This window comes from Malurus melanocephalus, unplaced genomic scaffold (genome assembly GCF_030028575.1).
Source record: "Malurus melanocephalus ecotype Western Australia unplaced genomic scaffold, MMel_1.1 scaffold_2, whole genome shotgun sequence".
Classification (NCBI taxonomy): Eukaryota; Metazoa; Chordata; class Aves; order Passeriformes; family Maluridae; genus Malurus; species Malurus melanocephalus.
Genome location: NW_026623234.1, coordinates 6,993,536 through 7,017,857, shown reverse-complemented (window position 1 = coordinate 7,017,857; position 24,322 = coordinate 6,993,536). Strand labels below are relative to the sequence as shown.

Genomic DNA, 24,322 nt, shown 5'->3' with positions numbered 1-24,322 from the left:
TGTAGTGGGGCATGAACGGTGAAAAAGGGCTGTCTTGAGTGATGAAGTAAGAGCAGTCTTAGCTATTAATTTAACTTACTGGTGGAAAGTAAATGAGCAGTTTTTCAACTGCTATGTTTGGATTCCACACTCCAGGTTCTTTGTCTTATACTTGCCATAAAGAATGACCATGTAATTAAACTTCATTTTGCCACTGATGGTGTCACCATGTTACACCACTGAAACACTGAAGATGGTAAGTTCCTTTTTATCATACACGAGCAATTTTTGTTTATGAGTGGAAATTTTTTGTAGAGGAATTTTTAAAATCATTAAATTCCAGCCTRTAGCAAATCTTTTGATGCAAAGTTGTATTTAAAACCTAGTTTATTTCACTAGTAACAGTTCTGGTTGATGATTGTGTATGACTCTGTAGGCTCAGGGTTCTACAGATGCAGTTTTGTTTACTGAAATCCATGAACGGGTTTTAAAGTTGGGAGTTGAGCATAATCATTTAACAGGCAGCTTTTTTARGAATAGTAACGCAATCTGATAAAGCTGATATTTGTTTGTTTCGAATGCAGAATCTTAATTGGATTTTTGTAAAGATATTTAGGTGCAAGACATTCAGCAGCATAAATTTAGTTTTTTAAATTYTTCTGGCAGAATAAAATTTGTAAAATGCTTCATGAAATGTAACATCAGACTGCTCATTTCTCCTTGACCTGAGCTTAAAATGAAAAGGAGTACTGTGGGAAGAGATGGCAACTGTTTGCAAGTGGCTGATGTTGACCGAAAGTTATACATTGTTGGGTTTATGTGTGCTATTCTTYTGCTGTTGAAAGGTTGAAGTCCTGTGGTTTCATTTGTTCACTAGTAATAAAGCCTTGTTGGATGGGGGTGGAACTGAGGTAGAAAAGGTTTGGCCTCAGTGATACTTGCTTTTTCACAGGGATGTGTTTAAGAGTACATAATGCTGTGTTCCTGCAAAGACAGGCAGGAGCTRTTTGGGTACTGTTCCTGAATGGCCAGGAGGAGAGATGTACAGACTTGTGTTCCTTCCTTACATTTTGCAGGTTTTATTCTTTTTTCCCAGAGATTTCCCCAAGGTTTAGTTGGTGATTATACCAAGGATTTCTGTTATTAGGACTGTGTAGGTTTGTAGTTCAAGTTGCTTCCCTGAGGAGTCTGAAGGAAGTTAGGAAAAACCCATACAATTAGTGTTTACAGTCTGGGCCTCATTATAAAGAAAGGAATGGTGTTCCTTGAAGAGTACACACATGTATTTTGAGTGCATGTACCTGTGCACACATGCACCTGTGAGTCAAAGGAAATGGTSTATTGGATGTATGTGAGTTTGCAAAGTGATGCATGTTTGTTCCCAATTTAGTGATTGCCTTGTGTAATGTTTTTGGAGTGTGGTATTGAAATGATAACTGCAGTAATAATCTCTAAATGGAAAAGAAYTAGAAAGTGCTTAGTCTATTTTTATGTTCTTTTATGTTTAAGAACAGAGTGGTGAATTAGTAGATGTTGGTATGTAATAGTTTAATTAKGATTTAGATTACTTAATGTATTAGAGATCTGGAGAATTGCAATAAGATCATTCAGCAAAACTAGATAATATTCTTAATAGCTAAATATGTCCATTATAATAGGAAGTGGATGTTCTTGGTAAAAGCTTCATCTTCATTTCATTGGGTGTGAGACTGAAAGAGTTGGATATTCAGAGGGTAAGTGCATAAGAGTGAATGAAAAGAGGAAAGCCTGGATCCCATTAATTTTTGGCTCTCTGTAAGCTGGTGAGATTTTTATGCTTTAAAAACTTTTTCTTGGTCCAAAATGACTGAATATTTAATGGTATGGATTGTAATGATCCACACTCTTTTCTGTTTCAGGCACCTGTTGCCTAGGCAGGCCAAGAATGAAGCATGCTGTGTCTGCAAGCTTCCTGATTTGGGAATGGTTAGGCACACCCAAGTCAGCATTAATCTATCTAGCCTGGATTAAAAATGATTGCAAGGATTTAACAGCATGGATTTTAATATAGCCTGTTTGAGKCTGACTGGAAGTCTGGGTGCTTAATCACTGCAATCCTGTGCCCTGGAAATTGTGTGGGTTTTGTAAAACTGAGTTCTGTAGCTTGTATAAATGTGGAGAGCTGTTGGTAGATTAAATGCATACATTATTCTKTGTATGAGTTTTTCCTAGCTCTACCCGGAAAGTGGTAGCAGTGTAACTTAGAAATAGTAACAATGTACTTAGTACTAGGTATGCTTACAAATGTACACTGATGAATAAATAAGATGTTTTCTGTTTATTAAACAAAAAAAAGGCAGTTGATTCTGATGGATTAGCAGTTGATTCTGCTATATTAACATTTTGYGGGATTGGCTGGTAAAGAATGAGAAATCCTCGTGTTTTGATTTTTGTGCATTGTTCAGCTTGCACATTGCTGAAGTACATTGTGCTGTGCTTCTTAAACTTGAATAGCTATACAATTTTGCAGTTAAATATTTTCATTGTTGCAGGTGAGTAATAAGAATCTGCAATTAAATCTGAGACATTGAACAGAAGTGSAATCTGTGAAGCATTAAAAAAAACCTCAGTAAGTTCATGGTCTGAATAAAAAACCAAAACTAAATAGACAAAAAACCAAACTCAAACGAACCAACAAAAATAAACAGTCCCTCCCTCTCCCTGAATGCCCCTCAGAAAACCCCCCCACAACCAAAGAAGCAACAAACAAAAATCAGTCAACAACAAACCCCGGACAGAAAAGACAATAGAGTAACAAAATTTGGACCACTCGTGTTGTTTCCCTGTTAGGTTGTTTTTGGTTTTGGGTTTTTGTTTTTTTTTGTTTTTTTTTTACATGTAGAGAGCACAATATTTTTTGTAAAAGGTTTTGAGCCTGCATGGAACTGCTACTACTACAAACTGCACTGACCATGAGATTTCCTAAATTCATGGTTCAGAACAGATAGACCAACTTGAAATACAGCATTTCTGTAGAAATCTTCAAAGAAAATGTTTCTGGGAATTCAGGGATGAACAATTCTTAAATGATTCCATCTGCCTAAAAGCAAAAGATGTCCAGTCACTGSTGGTCCTTTTATAACTCTCCTTGATCTAGTTCCTTCCTTCACTTRGTCTCTCCTTTTTTATATGCACTCTAGTTTTTTTTCTCCGGTTTTTCAGTATCCTTCATGAACTATAAAACCAATTTTCTTTGTTGCAGACAAAATAAAATAACTGCTTTGCTCCTTTAACTGATTTTCTTGCTTGTTTAAATATTAGTGGCTTGCATAAGATTAGCCACAGCTACCTGTTTTGAGGTTCCTAGTGGGTACACAGATTCAAAGAAGCTGACTAGTAAATTGGAGTGATGTTCAGAGCTGTCACCTGTGAAGATCAGGATTCACACTTTCTGCTTGAGATCAGAGAAGATCAGCTTGCTTTTCAGCCTAATTGTATTCACTGCTTATGCATAATGCAAACCCACAACTTAACTCTGCTCCATTTGATGAAAGATAAAGATCAGTGCCTACTAGACTGTGTGATGCTAGCTTTACAGATCCCATCAGCATCCGGCATTAGTCATGGTTTTTTATGTATAAAACATAGCATGCATGTCTGTACACATCATAATGTGAATGTATAGTTTTCACATTAGCATAGAGTACRAGGTTGGGAGGGACCTCAAGGATTATCTGGGCCAATTTTTCTTGGCAAAAACGCGGTTCTAGACAAGATGACCCAGCACTATGTCCATGCAAATCTAAAAATTGTCTAATGTTGGGAAATCCACTACTTCTCTAGGGAGATTGTTCCAATGGCTGATTGTTCTCATTGTGAAAAATTTCCCTCACGTCTAATTGGAATCTCCCCGGGAGCAACYTGTGCCTATTACCCTTCATCTTTTCCATGTGACTCCTTTTAAGAAGGGAGTCTCAGTCATCTTTGTAGCRTTAATAGTAATGCAATTAATTAGTAGTGCATCCTAATAATCTTACTGTGTGTAGATTTTATAGCATGTTGATCTTTTTAGTCTTATGCCCTGTATATGTAGATGAATTTGTCATCCATCATTAGTTCATTCCATCAATTCCTTACGTGAAGACTTGGTACTAATATCCAGCTCTTCGGTACCTCAAAGCTATTCTATCATATTGACCTTTAATACSACTAATACATCATTTCACTAAGTCTCTTGCAGCTTATAGGAAAAAAAAATTTAAAGGAAGCTTTCCATTTTCTAATTCATCAGAGCAGTTGGAAAATCAGCTTTGGCTTTATGTATGACATATTTACAGAAGTTTAATGTGTTTGAACTGCAGTCTCTCCAATGCCTGCTAATCTCCAATAGAAAATGGAAAGGGGAAAAGGCAAGGTTTGTCATTAAATCTCATCAAGTTACATTTTTGCATATATATATATATATATATATATATATATATATATATAAGAAAACACACAAGAGGAGAATTTAAACTGGCAGGTCCAGGGTGGCAGATCCTTTTAAAGTTGAGGAATTGCTTGGGTAGAATTAAATTGGCATGTGGTGTGGTGGATTTTTTCGTTTGTTGCTGTTGGCATTTTCTGTGCACGCATGTGAACCGTCTGAGATCATGTGAGAATGGTCCTCTCCTGTAACCACATCAGTGTCCTGCTGTTTGTGAGGTCCAGTTGGGATGTGTCACATGGTCAAGGCTGCACCTGGAGCGTGCTGGCCTGGCCAGCATTTAGTTCCTTCATTCCATCTGCACACAAAATAAAGGCAGGAAAGCCACTTCCTCATCTGGTTGTTGGACCAACCTGTTTACTTTGTCCTGCACACTTGGAAATGTTTGGATGCTTCTGGTTGTGCAGCTGTGACACAAGAAGTGCTGGAGAAGACAATGTATTTTTCTTTTTTTTTCTTTTTTTGCCTTTTAAAAAAATTTATCTACCTTTGTCATTATTGGTGTCKCACAGCTCTTAAAGGCCTTGATTTCTCTGGGTGGTAGTGGTACCTTAGGGGAACAGGCACAGTTGTTYTCGCTTCCTCTTCTTGGAATGTTCTTGGTCCTGTTTGTAAAACCTGTAGACCAGAGGTACAGTAAGTGTGTAGTTAGGTGTGGTAGTATAGGTGTGATTTTCTAGGTTAAGAGGAAGCATTGAACAGTCACTGTTTAATCTTTTCTTTTGTGCTATTTCTTCTTTTATTTTCTTATTGTGCTCTTTTTTTTTCCTTTATTTTATCTACTGCTTTTCAGCATTTACTTTCTTCAATGTATCTTTCTCTTTTTATTCTACTTTTTCTCCTTTCTGATACTCATATTAGAGCTCTTTGCAGAGGTCTGCTGTGAAGAAAGGTTGAAGTTGAAAACCAGAGCACCCTTCCCTCCTCTGAAAAGGGAGTACTGCTGCTTTAGCCTCTGCTCTCTGGAAATAAGTTGCTGATGGGAGGAGGTCATGTGGAAAAAAGATGAACTACAAAATTACTGTGGCCTGAGCACTTTGCTGGCTGGGATTACTTTAGAATCAGAAGCTTATAGCATTCTTTAAACATTTACATCCCTAGCTGAGAGGGGACAGATGCATACCTTGGAGACCTTTGCTCCTTGTATCTGTTCTTGACTGTAAAAGGGAAGCAGAAGTAGATTTCGTTAGACTGAAAGCCTCAGAGGAGAGCAGGTAAATGCAGTGGCTATTTAATATTTTTGCTTTGGAATTAACTTGTGAGCCAAGTGCTCTTTCTTGGATTATTCGGTAAAGCACTTGTCATTTTTTCATTAGTAAAGGTTAATCTGGATTTTTTAGCTTTCCTTTTATTAAAATGGTTTGGATATGGAAAGTCATGTTGAGGCTCCTGACYGTCTTTAGGGACACTACAGAAGTATTCAGAAGCGCTGATTAAATATTTGGATGAGCTGGATACATTTTCTCATACATTAATGTTTAACTGTTGTTTTTCATCCAGAAATCCAATGTTAAAGTTATCTTACTGTATTTGGTCAAATCAAAGTTCCCTCTCCATAGTGGTGTTACCTCGCAGAGCACAGCAGCAGATGTAAATGAAGGAAGATAGGATGGATTTGTAGCTGTAGACTTAATGTCTTCTATCTCAGGACTTTCTAAATYAGGAAATCCAGTGCCTTTTGTTCCTTGTTGCTTTTCTCTTACACTTCCTAATTCTGCAATGGCTTTTTCTCAGTTGGGAAGAGCAGAACTGTGTTTGGTACTGATGGTAGAAATATTATATCACCACATTATAGAGAACCTGTGTTCTTTTCAGAAAAATTCCTAATGCTGTCTGTGTGTGGGTGTTGGTTTTGTGCTGTGGGGTTTTGTTTTGTGCGTGTTCAAGTATAATTTCATGGATACAAATTTCTTCATAATCTTCAATATAAAGAMTTCTACAAGGAATTGAGAAATGTCAGGTAGTATTTTAATGGATTTGCTTTTCATATTCGATTATYGAATTGGTACAGTCATTTAACARTGGGTGCTTCAGACCTGTAAGACAYTGCAGCATGTAAAATTTTCCAGAGATTGGGCTCCCATTTTCATGGTTAGGGCATAAACTTTCCTATGCTTCCCCCAGACCAATGCTACCTCTACTGAGGTGTCCAGAGATGTGTCTACATTTTTATTACCTATTTCTACTGTTATTCCATGTTCACCAACTAATATGGCTCTTCATTTTTTTAGCATCGTCATGCMGTTACATACCTTGAGTCCATAGGGGCCCCCAGAGAATAAACTAAATGGTCTCGGTGCTCTGAGGACACTTCTGGAATTGTYCATTTACAGAGCAAAGAGGATTGTGACTGACCTTCTTCTAATGTTTTTATATAATCGGGATTTAAGCTGTTTTCTAATTTTGCCTATTAAATGAAAACAGAGATTTAGCCTTTCCCTTGAACGAGTAGATTCTGAAGCAAATCAATGTAGAAAACCTTATGAGACCCTTAGAGCTTTACTGTGCATATGGGAGATTGCAAGAGTGTATTAATATATGCTGTGAAATTTTGGTATGGAAGTGTCAACAAACAYGATCATTAGACAAAACCTGAGGGTGCTACAGAAGCTGCTTGCTCTTTTGTAATCAAAGGACTATGGTTACTGCTTTTGTCTGACAAGACTTTCTTTTGTCCAGAATTCCATTATAGCAAAAATATGAGAAGTTTTCCTTTGGCAAGATGTTAAGAGCTGACACCTTTCTCTTCCCTTTTTGAAATGAAACCAATCCTTGAGGATGAAGTTTGGGTTTGATGCTCCAGCTGTGAGCCTTACGRAGACTGCTGCATGTTCTGTCATCTCAACTGAAAATACAATTCACCTATAAAACAGTTTTATTCTGTGTTATTATTTGTGGGATGGTGAGGGCTCTGGTTCATCTTTTCAAGACTGAGAACCCTCACAAAGATACAGGATTCATCTTCTGGACTTCAGTAGTTGTTTGGACAGCTGTTTGTTCTYTAATACAATGTTTTTCTGTTTTCTGTGGTTAAGAGAGAGGATTCTTAAAGCTTTGCCTGATATATATGAAACCTGTTTTCTAAAAATGGAAGTTTTAGAGCAAGAGCTGTAAGCTTTGAATTGTACTACTGATTTGCTACAGATTAATAATGCTGTTGTCTCTTTTAATCATTGGGCTCTCTGCATAAAGTACTTTTTTGCCTTTTGGAGGCATTGAGGATTCACAAATTTCTTTATCATACCTGTGAGTTGATGGTTGTGAAGACTTTCTTGTCAGTAAGATCAGCTTTGCTGTAATTAAGAGCTCACCGCTGTTTGTTCTGTCTCACAAGTTCCAAGCAGTAACAAAACATCGGACATAAATACTTTTGAGAATTGTTTCCTGATGGAAGATACAATGTTAGGAGGGAGAGAGGTCAGTCTTCTGTAGGGCAGTGGTAAAATCATCACTATTCCCTATTTACAATAGCATTTATCTCCCTTTTGYTGTAATATCCACCTGTTGTTCAGGTGGATATGATAATTTGTGGGGGTAACTTGTTTTACTTTTATTGTGTTTTTTTATGTTTTTCTCTAATTTGTTTGCCAGAYTCCTTATGTTTTCTCTGTGAATGCAATTGTAAGGTTTATTCTTAAAGCTTTACAAAATCTGCCATACATGCAGATAGGTAATTGGAGTATTTTCAACTCTGTTTCTGAAAATRGGAGCTGGTGCATCTGCAAACACGGTGGTCAGTCCATAGTATCAGAGATACAGCATTTTTTTCTAAACACAGGCCTGTGGTTACCTTTCCTCTTGCAGTACTGCAGGTACTCTTGCTGTGAGTGGAGGAGTTTTGCTTTCCTTATCATGTGTGACTGTTGGACCCTGACCTCATGGTCTGGTTTCACAGATGATTTGGAATAGCCCTGGAGATGTAATCAGTCTTGTTCTGTCCTTCAGTAAATGTTTTTACATGRTATGTGAGGAGTCTTGGGTTTTCAGACAGTTTTTTAATGTTATTCTGGCTTTTAGATCTCTGAACTAGTAAATAAGCATACATATTTTTAAAGGAAAAGGGAAATGCTATCTATTTGTAGCATTCTGGCAGCTCTGTGTGTGTGCGTGTGTTTGCCACTCAGTTTCCATACATAGATTCATAGAATCTCAAGTGTATATGTGAATAATGTACTATTCTTAAATTTCTGGCAGAAAATGTTACTGAAGTAATTGGCGTGGTGGTGGTCTAAGATTTAAACAAGAGTTTCTGAAAGTCCAAATTTTTGAAAAGGCTGAAAGTGGGTGTCGTCTATTGTTATATGCTGTTGACTCTCCAGCTCTGATAATTGCTCAGTGTTGTTCGGATGTAAACATCTTCTGGATTTYGGTCAAGTATGAGTTAGAATACTACTGCTGTTTCACAGGATAACTGAAAAATAAAATCAAAGCTAAAATATACACGTGACAGCCAAAATAAGTGTGTGCATACACAACTATAGGTAAAGCCTGATTTGTWTTATATTAATGTTGTAAACACAGTGTATGATCCCAGCTGGAGTCACAATGTAACTTCTATCTAGAAGGAGAAAAATCCTCACATTGAACCTTGTTTTAAAATTTTAACTGCATTAGAAATAAATTGTGAAGTGTGAATTCCCAAGTAGAGTTAGTATGAATATCAGTGTACTGTTGACTATGAAATTTTTCTGGTAACTGCACTTACTAATTCTATTTAAAGAATTTCATGTTAATTTTATAAGAAGATCAAGAAAAGGAAACTGAAATTGGAAGGAATTTTTCTATTTGTGGAGGGAAGGTGACAGGGAGGAGAAATGTCTTCGTGTGCACTGTCACCTAAAATAAGTCATAAAAATGAGTTCATATATAAAGACTGGGTTTTTTTTTTCGTTTACTGAAGACAAGACACCCCTTGGAAAGTTAAATAACTATTAAGAAGATGAGGATTTTTTTTTGCAGTAATTATCAATCTTTTTTTTTAGCAATCTTAGAACTAGATTTTTAGGAACTGTTCCTTAGAATACACAAGAATGATGTGTATGTGGTATTTCAAAGCTAGGGCAATGGTGTTGACTAGATTTGAAACAGCTTAACCTTATGTGCTCAGTAGTCTTAACACCTTCCCAAACTGTACTTGGCTTTCAAAATGAATATCAGGTTTATGACTCTTTAGTCTGTGATCCTATACAGCTTCTTTTTTTTCTGCTTTAGAACACCTAATATGGCTGCTTCTGCATGTGTTTGGGTTTCTAATTATCTTTTTCAGGGTTGCAATATTTTGTTTTCCTCTCACSTGCATGGATTTTATCAAGTGTGTTTTAAAATCCCTGATTTCTTAAGCTCTTCTGGAATCAGGATAATTTTCATAGTCCCYGTAACTTTTGTCACCCCCCCTCCACCGCCCCTTCTAGTTTGGCATAATTTGCAGATTCTTCAAAGGGGCCTATATTCAGCCACTAAAACTAATTAATTTGCTCAAGTTCTAGCTGGACCAACCCAAAATGCTCTCTGGTTTTGTTTTTGTTTTTAATATTGAGCCATTGCTTTTGTTCTCTCAAAGCAAATTTTCCAGTAGTTACCCTTATCTGCACTAATTATTTTGGATTTATAGTCTCCAGGTTATGTTGAATGGTGTCAGAAGYATCATTTAAATAAGCTGCACCTGCTGCTTTACTAAGACATTTACCCAAGAGAGAACATTATATTGTTTCGTGCCTTCCTATCACTTAGGTTTCTCCCCTAATTTAAATCTCTCTTACTTTCCCCCAGCAATATATCCCAATCTTTCTAAGCATCAGAATTACATTGCTTGTCTTGCCACTTAAGTAATTTCCCACTTCCCTACTACTGTTAAAGAGCACACATACCMCGTTTCATATTGCTCTGAGATCCCTGTCTTTTACTGGTCCTCAAATCAAATAATTTATAGCTTAGAAAGCTTWTTTATACTAGTTCTTTTATGTATGCCTTATTGTCAGTAGCTGGATTAAACTAGGTGTTAACAATTCTAATTCAAACATCAGTTTGGGATTGTTTTAAAGAGAATTAATTTTGTGTGCTGCTTTGCTGACTTTCTGGCCTTTTCCTTGTGGAGCCCTAGAGTACTGGGGTCCCTCATTATCTAGACCACATTCTAAAATTGGCTTGCCAATGGTCTGTGCCACCACAATTTTAGTTGTCTCTGGAGGCTTTGACAACCTGGCTAAGRTCCAGAATCAATCCATGTGGGCTGTCTAAGCCAGCATGCTATTGAAAACCTGCCATTAAGTAACTCCCTTGTAATGAACTGGAGAGCAGTGTTGGTATTTCTCGGCATAAAAGATGTAATGCTCATCATTTGTTGTTGTGAGTGTGATTTGTAGCCCACCGCCCCCAGAGATACCTTGCAGAGTTCTTCTGGACTGGTATTTCACTGAGGAAGACTTGGAGGGAATAACTAATTCCCTGTTGATATTACTAAACACCTACTTGTGTGTATGGTGTTTTTCTGCAGTTCCTATCTGGGCAAGACTAGGACTGACTTAAAGGTCTCCTTGCCTTAGTCAGAGCATAAAAGCATAAAAGAGCACAGAGAAGGAGGTTCTTGGCTTGCATAGATATAAAATGCTGTACAAATGAGTGTCCTGTGTGACTATTTTTGTTGTGCTGTATCTGTGGTTTGAGCAGACTTGCTGTAGCTTCAGGAACAAAGAGTACTGCTAGRAATCTTATAAATGTACCCAGTAACAGAGACCTTGGGACTGCCTTGCTGATAGCTCTCCCCCTGTTCCTGACTGGAACCACTTAGTGAGGGACCGTGTTTGAAAACTTCTGTTCGGATAACCGTAATGCGGCTACATGTGCTGAGAGCTGGAGCCGTGGAGACCAGAGGTGATGCAGAAATCACTAATGACTCTTTCCCTAAATGGTTGCTATTTCACAAATTTATTAATGAATTACTGAAGCAGCATTGAACATCAATTGCTGGTGCTGCCAATTAAACACTCTGTCAGAACACTGAAAACCCCAGCCCCAAGGTACCTTTATTTAGTTGTATGAAATAGACTATACAGGTAAATTCAAGACATTRAAAAGGAATGGGAGACAAAAGATGCAAATTCAGTCTGGGTTTTTCAATGTAAGTTTTCTGATAACTTCTGCTTAATATGTGGGCTTCTGTTTAATCTGTCATGTCTTTTAAAAGCAAAAAAGTAGAAAGTAATTCCAAATAGCTCGAGGACTAAAAACGTGGTTCTAAGTCAGAATTTTACATTAGTTTGCCTGTTTCAATTTGAAAGAAACTTAAAGGATATTTGCTAAAAATAGTAAGTGCAAGACCTAAACCAATAGAATTGTTATTGATCTTAGGAAAAGGTTGAACTTTTCAGTGAAGGTTGATATTTCTTTCCTATTTTTATCCCCATTGTTAGTGGAATTAACTTCACCTATGAATAGCTKTTGAAATAATAAAGTGTGCTACTCAAATTGTAGTTTTTCTGTTTCCTTGAAAAGTCCCAAGCAGATTTAAAATTTAAATCCAAAATCCAAAGCCACTGGAAGATCAAGTAAGCAACTTACACAATAGAAGTAGTAAATGGGGAAAAATGTCTTGAGCTTKGTCTACAGATTAATTGACTGAATCCTTTTAAACTGATGTCCTTTTGGAAGAGAATGGGTGCATTAAGTCTGAAATGCAGTGCACAGCACATGCACTTGTATTGCCCTGGTAAAGACATRGGGCGTCTCTTGGATGTCTTGCTTAGTTCAAATGATCAAGTATTTCATGGTGGCTCGCGTTGCAGCACAGGTTCTGATGCATTTGGAAAAAAAATGTTCCTGCACAACTGTGCAGTTTAGCTTTTGAAGCTGTTATGTTGAGATTTGCTTGAAGTGTTTAAATGTATCCTAAAAATTATYCTTTTCTGAGTGACTCTGCCTCATGGCAGAGGAATGAGGGTGGCATACTATGATTTGGCTGCCCTGCTGAACCAAAGGCAGAGTTGCTTATCAGTCAGTCCTTAATTTTCTGAGGTTTGTAGCTTAGAATTGTAAGTCAAGTCTGCATAGGGTGAGAGTTTGTCTTAATTGCCATTCTGGAAATGTTAGTCTCAAATATTTTGATTCATCAGTCAGCTTTGGGATTTGCAGTGCAGGAAAAATACCCAGTATTTTGTTTAGCTTACTCTGCAGTTAGGTGAATAGCTCTAGCGGTCCTGTCACTTGGAACTTAGAGRCGGCTGTTGTATGGTGAAGGAGCACTCCCAATTCAAGCTTTTTTTGTCAAGGACTTCTAGCTTGGACAGATTTTACACACTCATTTTAGATTTACTGTTCTTGTRGCTAGATTTGCTGCAGGACCTTCATTTGGCCTCACTCACAGTTTACAACACCGGTGAGACTTTKCAGGGTCTGATGAGACACCTGAGTGTGCATTCCTGCATTGCTTCCATCTGCACTATCAGCCTCCCTGAGCTGTGATTCTCAAAATGGGAGTGCAGGGACAATCTGTTCAGTACTAATAGTGCTGCCTGTGCTGGCATCCAGCGCAGAGCAGAGGGAGGAAGCGCTTGTGATTCAAATACCAGCGGGCTGAAGCACAGAMAGGAAGGAGAAGATGCTCGGCTGGGAGACAGAGGGGAGGAAGAAAGACTGAAGAAGCCAGAGAYGGTTCAGGAGAAGAAAGGGGCTACATAGAGAGAGAACAGGACGAGGAGAGGTGAGAGGAATTGATTTACAAGCAGCAATAAGTAACAAAAGGAGGTTCTGAGAATAGGAAATACTTGTTGGGGTTTAAAATTTTCTGGATGGCTTGGAGCCTTCTTCTAGAAAAATACTGCAGTTTGATACTACTGAAACTTTGTGGCAGATACTCTCAATGGAAGGTTCTTTTTTCAGGAATGTCATTCTCCAACTCACTGGCTATTTAGGTCTTGAAGTAGTTAACTTTGAACAARAGTATTTTATCTGTATATTTTGTTTAATTTTGCTTCTGTTTTACTAGCTGCTGCTTCTTTGAAGAGAGATTACCTGTGCCCTTCATCAAATGCCTGTGGTATTTTCAAGAGGAACCATCTTTCTGTAAGTGGAGGTCTTTTCTATGAAYATAAAATTCAAAACATGAATTAGTGGAATGCATTAATAGGCATATGGGTGTGCAGAGAAGTCTGAAATGTTTAAAAACTGGATTTTTTTCTACATGGGATGGTTTTCATGGTTCATAATTGAGAATAATGATTGCTCAGGGGAAGCTCCTTTTTTTTTTGCTTTGGTCATTTGAAATGAATAGTACACTTCTTTATAAGCTTAGACAGTGATGATAAAAGCAGTACTTGTCTCTGTCAACATTTGTGAAATACAAGTCTCTGGAGATTTCTGAATGTTTTATTTAATGATGAGAATAGTAAATCTGTCCTGTGTAGTGTCTGGATGAGCTGTCTTATATCAAAACATTATTAATTGATTTTTATACTTTACAGCTGTGTTTTGGGAATAAGTACTGGAATCAAAGCCAAAAGCTCCATTCTGGATTTTAAGAACCATACTGTAAAAGAGTTAAGGGATTGATTTAATTTTCTGGTTTAGAAATTTTGAGGAGGAGGAAAAAGGAGGGACTTAAGCTGCCTATCAACTTTGTTTGCCAGCAGTCTTGAGCTAGTTAGATCATCACAGGAGTATGGCCATCCATTTCTGTGCAAATACCTAGATTTATGAAGATAGACATCCAGTGAGGCCTTTATTTTCAGTTAAATCCATTATTAATATTGCATTGTGGAAGTAGGAGTTTACTGGGATTACTGAAGAAGTGTAGATTTACTTCTTCAGACATGAATACTGTGMAGGCGAGTTGTCACTTTTTTCTATGAATACTGAGTTTAACATTCTGGACACATTCTATACATTAATCAGTTCCTTAAACATTATGTTTTATCTTAATTCTGAAACTCATAGTGTCATGTCAGATGGTGCAGTATGGATGTGTGTGTTTGTAACAATGCTTGCTTCAGCTTGATTAAGAGAACTTGTGAGAGTTGTCTCCCCAGTTTAACAACACACATTTTCAGGGAAATAAACAACTTCACAAAATAGCTATGCACTAGGAATTTGTGGGGTGAGTTGACCCTTATATGTGTTTTTTCTCTCACAAGGGGACATTCCTTTGAAGGTTTTAGTGCATGCTAATTTCAGTTTAGTTGAGCCATGAGCTTTTCGTGTGCTTGTGTTATATTTGCTTTTTCTCCTCCTACTTGGAAGGCTTACATGCRTTCTTAAAATCTTTAGGATATAGTCAAGTTGTTTCTACTGGTTTGGAAGCTGAGGTGTCTGTAATSTGAGGAGATGACTGTAGGCCAGAAATAGAGAAGATGGGAATGGAAATGGGAGTATTCGGTCTGCCTGCTCCTGGCAGTGGCCAGCTGCCAACTGGGCTGAAGCTGCAATATTAAACTGCAGCTCCGGGCTTAGTGTGGGCCCCCGGCACAAGTTCTGTGGCCTCAGCTACATCACAATGTGTTTTGTTCCTAACACAGATTGGATAGACCGATGGGGAGGCATTTACATGGTTTGAGAGTAGAGACACATCAGTGATGTTTTGTGGTGCTGAAACATATGGAAGTCTAGGAAAACACAACTGTTTATTCTCCTATTGTAAAATAATGCTCAGAAATCCTGTAGTGCAACACATTTAGGAGACTATTCGGATGAAGTATTGAAATCTCTGGACTTAAGGCTATTGAAAGTGAAAACTGCATCTAGTACCATCATTATTTCCTCTTGCATGCATGTGTTGTGSTGTACATATCTCCTGTTTCCCCAGCTGCTATCTGCTCAGGAGGAGGCTTCCTGATAGTACCTTTTTGTGGTCTCTTGAAAATAAATGGTGTTTATTTGAAAAAACAGCAATTCCTTTGTGGGGGGATGAGCCTGCTGAGGACATGCAGCATGCACYGGAGCCTTTTCACCTTTTCAGCTCATGGCTTTCTGCTTTCTGAAAACCAGARAAGTGATGCTGAGACAAAGGGAGCAGGAGACAAAAAGGGCCAAAGYTGGGAAGGAGGGAATTGGGTTACACAGAATCAGCTACTTCATCTGGCATTACAGAGATTTGGGGGACAAAAAAAWAAGATGCAGAAGGCTGTTGGCCTGTTAAATTGGGAGAGATTGAGGGGSTGGGGGTCACAAGTCAGTAAGAGCCCAACATTCACTGTGCTGTGACAGGGAACAGAAGTCTGAATGCGAGGGTGTTTCGAACTGCAGTGGCAATGGATTGTTGTTGTGCTGCTTCTTACTTGGATTGAAGCATTTGTGGTTGTATACTGGTTTTGTTCCCACCTTTCAATAATGATTTCTCCCCAGCTATGTTTTGGTACATGTGCTCATCTTTGAAAGGACTTCTGTAAATGACTTTTTCCTTTAAGGAATAGGGTGTTCTTTCTACTAAGTTTCATGTACATGTAGAAAAATAACGGAGAAGTATTTGTCTTGCACTAAAAACAGGGCCTTGTCACTAATGGAAGGATTTCCATCAACCATACTGTAACTATATAAAAAAAGAAATTGAACAGTKTGTGCAGTTTATTTAGATAAGATTTTTTTCCCAATCAGCCTCCTGTTAAGTTKTGAAACTTTTCAGAAACTGTGGAATAGATCTGCTTTGCCTGTCATTAAACTTCCAGTACTTATAACTGTGTTAATAATTGCAGAGGTTGAATATGATAGGCTTATATCAAGCACTCAAAGCAGGGTTCAGCAAGAATATTTGCCCCTCACATGCCTCCTTGATGCTTAGCAGCAGCATTTTATATTGTTACAGAAAATTAAAACAACTTCATCACTGCATTGTAAGTCAGGATTGCAGTGATTCTGTGTATAAGTTKGTATATTCCTGTTTTATGGATATTTTCATGTATTATCACTGTAAAATAATTGTCTTCTTTATGGAGGACTGTTGGCTGTCAGTGTCTTTCAGGTGCTTGTCAGCATATCACTATAGCTCTTTTCATGTGTAYACATCAAAAATTACCATATCCATAGGGAAAATATTTTAATTGGAGAACTTCCTTTTAATTTTTTATGAGTAAAAATGTAGCAATAAAAGGCTCCCTTCTTTAAAATTGCGACTGCAATAAGACATAGGCTAAATCAGAAATGTGGACTTAATCACCTGAGCAATATTTGTATTTTACTGTGATATAAAGGATATACTGAATTTACCCTTTGGGGCTACGGCAAATTTGAGACACAAATGAGAATTTTCAAAGGCAAGTTGACAATTTATATCAGCATAAGTGTGCTTTAACTGAAAATGCATTTGGCCTATGCCAAGAAGAGAACCTCAGAAAGCCATAAAAAACAACAGAAGGAACAGGACACAATCCCTTTATCATACAGTGATTTGTATACTAAATGGAAGATTTATAAATGAGGGTGGTGTTGCTTTTTATTAGTTTGTTATTGCCKTGTGGATTTTTGTTTTTTTATTTTATTTTTAAGACTCTTAAACATTGCCTGAAAGAAAATGCTGCATACTTCTTGTTTTTCTGACTTTTGCAGAAGTTTATTTTCCTTGATTATATCTAGAGTGCTTCCTTGTGTCGTAGATAACTTAATAACTGTGAGATGCCATGCCAGTTTGAAAAGTTGTTTTTTGGGGGTGAAAGGGTAGTCTGCTCACAGAAAGGTGCTCRGGTTCAAAGGGAAGTCTGTGATGACTGAAAGTCTTTTTATTTTCTTATAACTGCACCGAGCTCTTGAAATCTGCAGTCAAAGCTTTTACTTTTTCACAATAGTATCCTTTTTATGAATTTCAGTAAAATTTTCAGTTTTTGCTGTGTTAAGTTTGTTTACTTTGTTTTTAAACTCACTTGAACTTCTTTGCATATTTTCAGAAAAGGGGTGTTACCAGGCCTATTTTTTAAATATTATCCAGTAATTCAATGCTTTAATGCAGGTACATTTAGGTTTATACAGAAATCTGTAGGCAGCCATTTGATTCAAAGCAAGTATTTTCCTCAGCTTGCATAGGCACAGAGTTGTATGTCCATAGTGTGAAATGTCAAATCATAAATCCACTGTAGAAAATACTTAGGAATGTTTAGAGTCTTTTCCCAACAATTTAGAAAACATGGTCAGTCCTGAAGCAAAAATCTTCCTGGTAAATAAGAAGATAAATTGAAAAATGGCTTACCCTTACATAAGGTCATAAGGTTATTCATGCAGAGGGATGACATTGGTTTAACTAAGTCAGTACAGCATGATTTCATATATTCAATTGCTGTAATTTGTGTCTATTGACCTCGCTTTCCCCCAAGGTACTTCGAGATAGTATTTCGATTTGTTTTTTCTATGTCAGTTTTGCCATGTGTAACAGTATTTTTGAATATTTTTCAATTAATGTAATTAAGTAATGGATTAAACCAAAATGTTACTATCTTTGCTCTGTTCCTCCCCCTGCAGGTGCCCCCATCACACGTGCACGAAAGAGATGCTTATCTTYACACAATGGAATAGATTTTTGGTATATTTGGGGTGTTCCAACTTACATGGGCAGTAGTAAAATTACTCTTCAGTGGTAGATTATTCTGAATGGTGAATGGTGCTTTTTAACTGGTACCCTGATGAGTTACCATCCTCAACACAGAATCTGTAGCTCTCCTAGGTGTGTCGGGTAACCAAATGAAGGGGAAGTTGACTTAAATAATTCATCTGATGGTTTTTCATGAGTTGAGAATACACTTAAGAGTGGCAGCCATACAAGAGTTAAGCGTTTTGCAGCTTACTARTTGTGTTAGAAGTAGGTTTTAAAATATTAGGAGAGTAATGGTTGACAGAGTAAATGACTGGTACATTGGACTGAAAAAGAAAATGRCAGTGGGGGAGGAAATAATTGTCAGCATTGTATTTTCAGGCTTTATTAATGTACCGTCTAAAAACCATATATCTGTAAATAATTTCCAAGATTGTAGTGGAAGTTACTTTTTTTTGAAAAAAGGAAGATAAGTGGGATTAAACACTGTAAATGGCTTGAGCCCACCTTCCCCTCTCAAGTGCTGAAATTTTTATGAACTAACAAATGCCAAAAATTGTTAGCAGTTTTTCTGTGATACACATTAATGATGTTCATGTTTCCAGAGGGAAGAGAGGTGATGGGTATTAGAGGAGCCTTTCTTTCTCCATCTTGGTAATCTGCAACATAAGAATGTATATGAGACTTAAGCTTTCCTTTTTAGGAACTTTCTGGAGGTTTTTTTCATTAAATTCTCCATGTGCAAGACATCAGCACCTCTGTCTTGTTTATTTAGTGAAAGTTAAGATTCATATAAAATGCTTGAAGCACTTCACTTTCCTTGGTAATGGTCTAGAACTGGATTGCCATAGGGGAAGTGCTTTGCTGGCATGGACTGCGAGGAGGCCTCTCTTTTTGACTGGTTGCTGTTACCAGATCGATCCTGCTTTTGAGTTAGGCGGAGGAGCATCTTTGTCTTCACATAGAAAGCTCCAGTAACCAGCTTCCTGCTTGTTCCTTTGGTCTCCAACAGGTGACTCAATTTAAGAATGTGTATTAGCTTGTTCCCTGTCACTGTTTATAAGTGGAAAGGGAAATTTTCATTTATGTTGGTTCAATAATAGTATTTCCTGGCAACATAATTAGCTTGATCATGCACATTTTCAGAATGTAGGCTCATCAGAAGTTCCCGTGACTCATGAGCACAGAACTTTACATCCAGTTAATTTTGTTTCCAGCAGAGTATTAAGAAAATACCCATGCAGGCATATACTGCTGGAAGTTCCCTTTTTAACCAGTTAAGCTTGAAAGATTTCTTGTAGAAGAAGGGATGTTACTCACTTAAGGAAGTGTTACTCACTTAAGTACTTTCTTTCATATGTTATTGGTCACAATAGTCTCACTCACATCCTCTTCTTGTGCAGATTAATTATTTCAAGCTGTCTTCTCCATCTTTTATGAGAGTCAGGAATGAAGCTGTCCACAGTTCACCTGCATGTTTTTAACTCACACTTAAAATATATAGGCAAAAATCTACTTTCTTAGGCTTATTATTAACTTTGTCTGTGTAGCTTTCTTTGTTTCTTTTACTGGTGTCTGCAATCATCTTATCAGAAATTTATGCTGAAGATGACCTCTAACTTTTATGTGAATGTGCTGACTTCTTTCACTTCTACAAATTTTACTGTGCARCTGGAATAGCTGTGCTTCGCTAGTTTAACATGAAAAAGGACTCATTTATTATCTTGATAATCTCTGTGTTTCTGGGGCTAGGTCATATTTGCATCTGKTGGAGTTTGTGGAAGCCAGTTTTTCTCAGTTCAGAGACCATGGAAAATGCATTGTATGAAATCTTCAAGAATATTTTTTTAAGTGTCATTTACCAGATGGCTTTGAGACCTATTTACCTCTCTGTTTTTGTTCATCTTGCTTTGCTGCTTCAGACCTCAAAACTTTTATTTCCCCACCTGCTGATAAATATAGGGTCATAGGAATTSCCGTATTGGGTCAGACCATCTGTTCTTTAATTAGGAGTAGTAACAGATGCTTGAGATGATGATGCAAAAAAAAATCTACAGTAGGCAGTTATGACAGTGATATACTCTGGGGTGTGTCTCTGGGATCCTGTTAATTTGAGTGTCAAAAGACACATTCTAGACCTATTCTAGCTCTTTGTTATTAAAATATTTTTTGTTACAATGTAGTTTTATCTTCTGTTTTTCCTTTTAATGCTGCTAAGCTTTTGGTTTGCAGTCCCATATCCCTTAGCAGTACGTTCCCTAGGTAGAGGTATGTAGAAGTAGCTCTTTTTGTTGATGGTAAACTCGTCAGTTTTCATTTGGCTGAACATCATCTCTTGTTCTTATGGTATTCTGGGGAGGAAATTCTTTTCTGCCTTTTGTGTGCCACCTTCTGTCTTAGTGGGGCAGGGGAAATAGTTTTCCTGATTTTCCCCTTTATATTGATACCTCCATACTGCTTGTTATTCTTGGAGTGTGTCTCTGTAAGGCTTTTAACTAAACAACAATAACTGGGTGATTCCAATATCTCACTGTGTTTCAATTGAGAAAACACTTGGTTCCTGGGAGAGAGGACTTTTATGCCTTTCAATATGTGTAATTCTTAGAAGATCCCTTCAGAATTTTAGTTTTGGAATGAATTGTAATGGTGAAGATGGCTTTGGAAGGGGAACGTTGGCTGAACCTGCAAAATTACTGCAGGAAAATGCTGCTTTGAACACACAGAACTACATGGCTGAGACAGAGCCCCTTTTGGGGGGCCAGGAGGTTGTCTATGCTTCCCTAGGCAGTCCTACATCCAAAATATGAAGCAGCACTTTTCTCTTACAGCAATTAGAATAGTACTTAAAAGATTCTTGAGCTGGAGTGGTCAAACGTTGTGTTTTGGTAGTAGCAGCAGCCTTATTATCTAAACAACAATTCCCACACCAGGGGTTATGGCAGCTACAGCTGGGCACGGAACACAGTAGCAATTCATTACTGTTTTTGGTATTTTGTACCTATCAGGAACACTTATTAGAGAAATCAGCTGATGTACATCAACATTATAAATACCTCTGCAAAAGGGCTTTTCATTATCTTTGTTCTTACTAGTTTTGCAGGGAGAGGCTTACATCCTAGTGGAGTATTGCTGGGCATTGCTAGACTCCTTAAATTGCTTACAGTTTTCTGCATAGGTGCTTAGAAAACTCATTAAACCTCAAGGTGAGTGCAAGTTAGTGGTGGAGAAGTGGATAGGAGTTGAGTGAGTGGCTGAGAAGACAGTAGGAAATTTAATGGTGGGGGGAGAGACAGTTTCGTGTGAGATCCATTAGTGAAGAGAAATGAAGTGTTGAGCCCTATCTTAACTAGCAAGGGAATACAGTTGTTTTTCTAACCTGCTTCTAAGCATAAAGCCAGCCGTCTTTGTTGTGCTGTGTTCAGGTTTCCAAGGAGATGTGAGATATTTTTATGAAACTGAGAAATTGAGAAATCATGGGAAGAGGAATTTTAAATGCATGTCAAACCTGAGAATACAGTGGCAGGAATGACCTGGCTAATGTGCAATATTTTAAGGATAAAACTAAAATGGCATATGACTGGAATTGTCTTTTTCACCAATGGTGATGACTTTAGTGTTTAACTGAGAGCTATTTTAGGATGATAAACAACATTCCTTTCATTTTTAACTGCTTGGAGGGGAAACCAAGTGCCTCATAATAGATACTGTTGATTCCAAGGTCTACAAGAATTCTTTACTCAGAATCAGAAGCCCTAAAATGTTAGTGAGAATTTGTCTGTTTGAAGAATCTGCATATCTAATTCTTGAGCTAGGTATTTGAGTTTAGAGTGTTCGATTACTAGATTTTGCATGTTGAGCAACTCAGCAATGTTCTGTGCCTAGAATGCTGAGAGCCGTGTGAGATTGTATGAAGTTCTCAAGTCAACTTTGTGAGAAAATTATGGATTTTCAGTTGACAATAGCATGTGTGTTGCACATGATTGTTTGCTTGTAAAAGGTATTCAGAGGCAGACTTATATTTAGGAGTCCTTGGTAGTTGGAGGGAGTCCCTTGAAGCTGCCAGATGAGTGGCTAATTTTGCTAATTTTGAAGACATGCCTGTGTTTTGTGAAAGACCTCATGAATTAGTAATCAAGAGATGGACTTCTGTATTGGTGGTCGCATCACAGCGTGTATGGTACAGAATGTTTTTGTGCAGCATTGTTAAAATCAGATAAACGGGATTGCAGCAAAGCAGAGTCAGATTATCATTTGTACTTACATGCTGCAAATTATCTGCTTGCTGCTCTGTGGCCTGTTTGAACTTAAGATTTATTCTAGTCATACATTGCTGTAGATTTGTTGTGGTTCTGCCTGATTTTCTGTTTATTTTAACCCTCTTGTGATTTCACTTTTATGCCCATGCTGTGACTAAATGTGCTGATCTCTACTGCTGTGGTTGAGACTCAGATCTGCTTTATGGGCATAGAAAAGGTGAAAGTGTGAGGGGTGAATTATGTAGGGGTCACATGATGWGAAGAAGGTAGGGTTTTTTCTGTTGGCATCTGAGTGCAGAGAGAGCTTCAGTGAGCACTTCCAGTTAGGCAGACATGCTTTCCCARCTTCACTGTGGAGAGCTAAGTGAAGATTTTTTTTACAGTGAAACCTCAAGGCTGAGAGGAATTTCAAAATGAAAATAAAATAATATCTGTCAGGATAGATTCATTAGCTGCTATTCAGTACTGAAAACTGAGCAAAATGCTTGTGGCCAGCTAAATGAATATGAATGTGTTATATTTTTATATTTTTTCYTTGCATGCATAACGAAGCACATCTAAATAATTTTGACTTAGGCGTGGTTGCAGTTGGTTAATGTCCACTTGTATTTAAAACTTTACTGAAAGAAAACTGCTTTTCTGAGGTTTTTAAAGTAATGATAAACATAATTTTTTAAATAGATGAGATGAGTTCTGTCTCTTCAGTTCTCTCTCATATAAAACTGACATATGTTTGATTAAAGGCACGATATGCTGCTTTGAACATTTAACTTGTTAAAGCTTGTGCAGACAGCCCTTCTTAAATGTAGTTCTTTAATAATTTTATCCTTGAGGATACTGCATAGGGAATCTAAAATTGCACATATCATGCCTAAGGGAAGGTCTTAATTGTGGTGTGTATCTTGTAAAGTCAGAAGAAATACTGTCTGTGGAAGATATAATAATGAAAATAGTAAATAGGATTCTGGCTACATCAAAATGCTGTGGTCAGCACAAAGAATGTATGCCAAGCAAATAATCTGACTTCTTTTCTCTGATATGASAGAGATCTCTGCTCTTGCCTGCCTGTAAGTGTCATATGGGTGAATGAAATTTGGTGCTCTGAATAAAGATCTCTACTTGTGTAGTAACACATCACCAGCCCCAAAATGGGCCTGTTCCTTCTGAGGTGCTGTCTCCTGTCTTTGTGCGTTTGCAGGCACAGACTCACCTGCCCTCTGGTGTCAGAGCTGCATGCAGGGAATGCAGCAGCATTCCTAAGTAAATGTTTAATCCCTGAAGTTGGGAAGGTGGTTRTGCACATCCCCACAAAACAGGGCAGAAGGGAGGTCTATAAGTGGTGTGTTTAACATGCACAGTATAGGCCTAATGCTTTTCCATTCTCTCTTTTCTAAAACAAACTGTGTTCTTTTACACAAGCTTTTATTTTCTGTTTACATCTGAGAGAAGAGGGAAGGCAGCAYGTTTTCCACCTAATTACATTTTATACTTTGCATGGGGACTTTTGTTTCACATCCAGGAGCATTTCAGGGCCACAGAGTGGCTGATGCATTTCTCCAGGTCTGTKTCCTTCTCTGAGATGCTGCCAGTGGATATAAATTCATAGAATTGTTTAAGTCAGAAAAGACGGCTAAAATAATTGARTTCAACTCTCAAACCTAATTCTGCCAAGTTCATCAGTAAGCCATGTCCCCAGATGCCTCATCTACACATCTTTTGAGTACTTCYGTGGATGGTGACTCCACCACTTCCCTGGGTAGCCTGTTMCAATGCTTGCTAACCCTTTTGGGGAAGAAATTGTTCCTAGTATCCAGTCTAAGCAACTGGTACACCTTGAAGCCACTTCCTCTTGTCCTGYCCCTTGTTACTGTGGAAAAGAGACCAGCACCCACTAGGCTACAACCTCCTTGGAGGTAGTTTTMGGTATTCAAGGAAATGCAGCGGTGTGAGTCAATGCTGTAAAAATATACAATGTTAAGTAATAGGGCAGTGTCTCCTCATGGTCTTGAATTTGGCCCCGACTGTGGGGGCACAGCATCTACATTCTGCTTTTTTCATTGAGACTTTCTATTACTGTGCAGTGAGGAAACCACCTTTATGGTGCTCCATGTATAAGGTTAC

The 24,322-nt window shown here is 37.8% G+C and overlaps 1 protein-coding gene across 4 annotated transcripts in view; it reads left to right on the top strand.

Annotated features, from left to right (window-relative positions):
• The window catches only part of SIPA1L1 (signal induced proliferation associated 1 like 1), a 191,723-nt gene that overhangs the window by 64,447 nt on the left and 102,954 nt on the right, over positions 1 to 24,322 (top strand). For 3 of the 4 annotated variants that reach the window (XM_057366728.1, XM_057366737.1, XM_057366743.1), the window contains one exon: positions 13,425 to 13,501. The exons of the other annotated variant lie outside the window; for it this stretch is intronic. The gene's annotated coding sequence lies outside the window, so the exon portion shown is untranslated. The remainder of the gene's footprint in view (positions 1 to 13,424; positions 13,502 to 24,322) is intronic. 4 annotated transcript variants of the gene reach the window in all.